This window comes from Nicotiana attenuata, unplaced genomic scaffold (assembly GCF_001879085.1).
Source record: "Nicotiana attenuata strain UT unplaced genomic scaffold, NIATTr2, whole genome shotgun sequence".
In the NCBI taxonomy this organism is placed as follows: domain Eukaryota; kingdom Viridiplantae; phylum Streptophyta; class Magnoliopsida; order Solanales; family Solanaceae; genus Nicotiana; species Nicotiana attenuata.
Genome location: NW_017672115.1, coordinates 147,708 through 152,076, shown reverse-complemented (window position 1 = coordinate 152,076; position 4,369 = coordinate 147,708). Strand labels below are relative to the sequence as shown.

The following is a 4,369-nucleotide window of genomic DNA, read 5'->3' as shown; positions in this document are numbered from 1 at the left end:
TTGCTTACAAAGATACCAGACCTAACAACTGAAAAAGAAGAGATAGCTGCGGGATGAAATAGCCTTTCGGAAGCAATCATTGAACGAAAGGCATCAGAAGCCATAAAGGTCAAATACTGAAGAACTAGAAATTATCATTGACTTCCCAAATAGGAAGGTTTGCATTGGTCGAGACTCGACACCGAATTTAAAGGTAAGTTGATTAAACTTTTACATGTTAACAAAAATTGCTTTGCTTGCCTCCATGCTAACATAACAGGTGTACCACCGGAGGTAAAGGTTTATATGCTCAATATTGACCCGTGGAATAATCCGGTCAAGCAAAAGAAGAAACTAGAGTCAAATAATAAAAGATAAAGTTACAGAACTTCGAAAGATCAGTTTAGTCCGAAAAGTCGAATCATTCGAACTTGCTATCTAACAACAACACATCATTACTTTCAAAATTCCAAGGAGAAAGATGATTGCCGCTACACCAAATTGTCTCGGATGTCTCGGTAAATGCAATTTTAATTCAAGAAGATAAAGGTACACATTCTCCTATCTATTATAAAATGCTCTTAGATACGGAAACTACATATCTACATTTTGATAAATTGGCATTAATTGTAGTTGCCCTAAATCTAAGGCTTTATTTTAAATGTCATTCAATTCTCGTAGTCACTATATTTTCATTGCGCAATATTTTGCATAAATATGAACTGTCAGGAAGGTTAGCTAAATGAGTAGTCGAACTAAGTGAATATGATATTGTTTATCAGTCACGTACGGCTATAAAATCACAAATTTAGCAAATTTCATGATTAATCTTAGCTCGAACATATTACTTGAACATATTATTTCTAGGATAATTCTCGGGATCTGGACCTTCTACATTGTATTGGTGAAAATTAGACTCGCCATGTGGGTTATTAAATGGCGACATGTGTCAGCAAAGTTTGAAGAAAATTGAAAAATGACATGTAAAGATGATATGTGAAACACCCCCGGGACCGAACATACTCGTACCGTGCCTGTTAGCCTCGGAACTGATCATCATGAAATAGCCGGATCAGGTACGGGAGAATATCTCATGAGGAAGGAATCAATTAATCCCAGATTATATGGGATTTATCATCATTGCACCATCTGTTACAAATCAATTATGTAACGTACAATAAATGCAATAAATGATTGTAACGGTCAGAACAAGGCAATCCATTCAAGATTGACTCAACAGGCACGGGATTGACTCAACAGGCACGGGAATGACTCAATAGGCACGAGATTGACTCAACAGGCACGAGATTGACTCAACTAGCACGAGATTGACTCATCAGTTACGAAATTAACTCATCAGTTATGGAATTAATTCATCAATTACGAAATTAATTTACGAGTTACGGAATTCCAGCATTTACCCAGCTGTTACAAGTCTTCCAAAAGTAATGGATGGATTGAGTAAATGCTCATAATGGACCCATAATTCAAGGAGAATGGTTACTTAGATTTAGCCCTATAAATAGACATACTTTTACAACAATCAGGAAAATCTAATTTTCTTCTCTACAATTCTATACATGGCAATTTATAGCATATTGCTCTCAAGTTAGCCAAAGTTCGGCCCTTCAAGATTTGTTCGGCTCATTATCCTATCACGGATCATTCAATAAGAATTCTTTCTTCTCTGCTTTATTTTTATTATATTATCTGTCATTGAATTTATTTCTCACTTCTCTATCACGTTGTATTAACGAAATTTTATATCTTTCGGATTGAATTGGTTGCTTGTGGCCCGTCATATAAAATTATTGCTTTGACCTTGAAAACTATTTTTTGGGTTAAACAGTTCGGTTCCGTTATCGGGAACTCAAGCAAATTTGCTATTCATCCAAAGATAGTAACAATTTTTGTTTATCGCTTGTTTTCAGTATAAACCTTCATAATGGCTAAAATTTTCTAATCAACACGGTTGAAGACAACCAAGTTGGAGATGGCTTTACCATGCAAAATAAAAAGGGAATAATAGCCATGATGATGATATGTAAGCAACAAGCAGAGAAAAATAGAGAATGTACATCGATATATTGGTACCGCAACTATTAGTATCAAAACTGATTATAACGGATCTGTACGAAACAGTTCCGGAACAGGAGGTTCAGATACACCAGGTAATTTTAATTTGCAAAAATTAGATCTAACCTTATAGAAACAGATCAAGGAATAAAACTGGCTGGTAGAACACCTCCGGGAATTCCTATCTATCCTACAATAATGATATGCATAACCGTTGCAGCACCGGGATTTAAACAGAAGAAGACACGGTAAATCAAATCGACACTAATAAGATGTCCAAAAATAGGCTCGTAGATCAAATAGATGTGATTCTTGGGTGATCCGAATCTAAATGCAAAAATCTAAAAAACAGGTCCGAGCAAAGAGATACGAGATTTTCTTCACGGGCTGGAAAAGATCCGGATCTACCCGAACAGGTAAGGAATTACCTTGCTAAATTGTAAAATTTCATAGGAGGAGAATGAGATTAGGAGGAACATGGGTAAAACACCCACGGGATCGCTTACAAAGATACCGGACCTAACAACTGAAAAAGAAGAGATAGCTGCGGTATGAAATAGCCCACTAGGAAAGAAGGTTCATTAATAATCGTGGACAATTATACAAATATTTTCGGAAGCAATCATTGAACCAAAGGCATCAGAAGCCACAAGGTCAAATGCTGAAGGACTAGAAATTATCATTGACTTCCCAAATAGGAAGGTTTGCGTTGGTCGAGACTCGACACCGAATTTAAAGGTAAGTTGATTAAACTTTTACATGTTAACAAAAATTGCTTTGCTTGCCTCCATGCTAATATAACAGGTGTACCACCGGAGGTAAAGGTTTATATGCTCAATATTGACCCGTGGAATAATCCAGTCAAGCAAAAGAAGAAACTAGAGTCAAATAACAAAAGATAAAGTTACAGAACTTCGAAAGATCGGTTTAGTCCGAAAAGTCGAATCATTCGAACTTGCTATCTAACAACAACGCATCATTACTTTCAAAATTCTGAGGAGAAAGATGATTGCCGCTACACCAAATTGTCTTGGATGTCTCGGTAATTGCAATTTTAATTCAAGAAGATAAAGGTACACATTCTCCTATCTATTATAAAATACTCTTTGATACGGAAACTACATATCTACATTTTGATAAGTTGGCATTAATTGGCATAGTGGTAGTGCGTTCGCTTCGTAAGCGAAAGGTCGCGAGTTCGAGCCTCGCCGGGGGCTGTTTTTTTTATCAATTGCTTATATAATACACATAGCATGCACTAGTATTACTTTTGTGGTCACCTTATACAAAGTACCTTAGCCCCAACTTGATGTTATTGCAACCACCGCCAATTCTTTAGAATTTTCTTGGATATAGATATATATGCAATCTTATGATTTTTAACGTTTTAACTTTTAAGGCTTTTAGCATTATATTTAGAGAAAACTATCCTCTATAGCCCCTTAAAATTTTAATCGCCCATGTTTTTACCCACTTACATGAAATGGCCTTTCGACCTAATTTATTTGCAACTTGTAGCCATTATCTATTTCAATGCATTTATCTTCCTACGACAACATTTAATCCTAGCCTTTTTATCTTTCTTTCATTTATCCAATGCACACCTTTTTATCTTTCTTTCATTCTATCCAATGCACAGATTTTTTTTCCCATTACCATTTTCATTCCTATCCTCTTCCTTTCTCTGTGTCTTCTTCGTTTGGGTGGGGGTACTATTAGTTTATCTTTTTTTTGGTTCTTTGTTTTTTATTTTCCTTCCCTTCCTTATTATCTATATTTTTTCTCTTTATTTTTTTTATTTCTCACTGGAAAAATTTGTTTGAGTACCTAGAAAATTCACAAAAATTTTAATTTAATTATTAAAAATATTTACTCAATTATGATGCATGATACAAAAATGACAGCAAAAGACGTGGGGTTTCCTAGTCAAGCTTCTTCTACTTCTTCTTCTTCTTCTTCTTCTTGTGAGTGAAGAACTTTTACAGTGAGTATCGATTGTGGGTTTGGATTTAATGGGGTAATTGGATGATACTTATATGTAACTTTCTATCTATCTATCTATCTATCTATCTATCTATCTATCTATATATATATATATATATATATATATATATATATATATATATATATATATATATGTTTGACTGGACACGGAGTTTAAGAAAAAATGAAGAATTTTGAAATTTGTGGTCCTAAACAAGTCAAAGAGGGGTCCAAAGTATTTTTGTGGTTATAAAAGCTTCTCATTAAGGGTAGAATTGTAAGTTTAAGCTAAATTATTACCAAATTTAGAAAGGGTTCATTCTTTTTGGAA

The 4,369-nt window shown here is 34.5% G+C and overlaps 1 non-coding gene across 1 annotated transcript; it reads left to right on the top strand.

The window, feature by feature from the left end:
- The first annotated feature begins 3,199 nt into the window (after nt 1-3,199).
- Nucleotides 3,200-3,272, top strand: TRNAT-CGU. The gene has a single exon. It is a non-coding gene; the product is annotated as a tRNA-Thr (tRNA).
- Nucleotides 3,273-4,369: the final 1,097 nt, after the last annotated feature.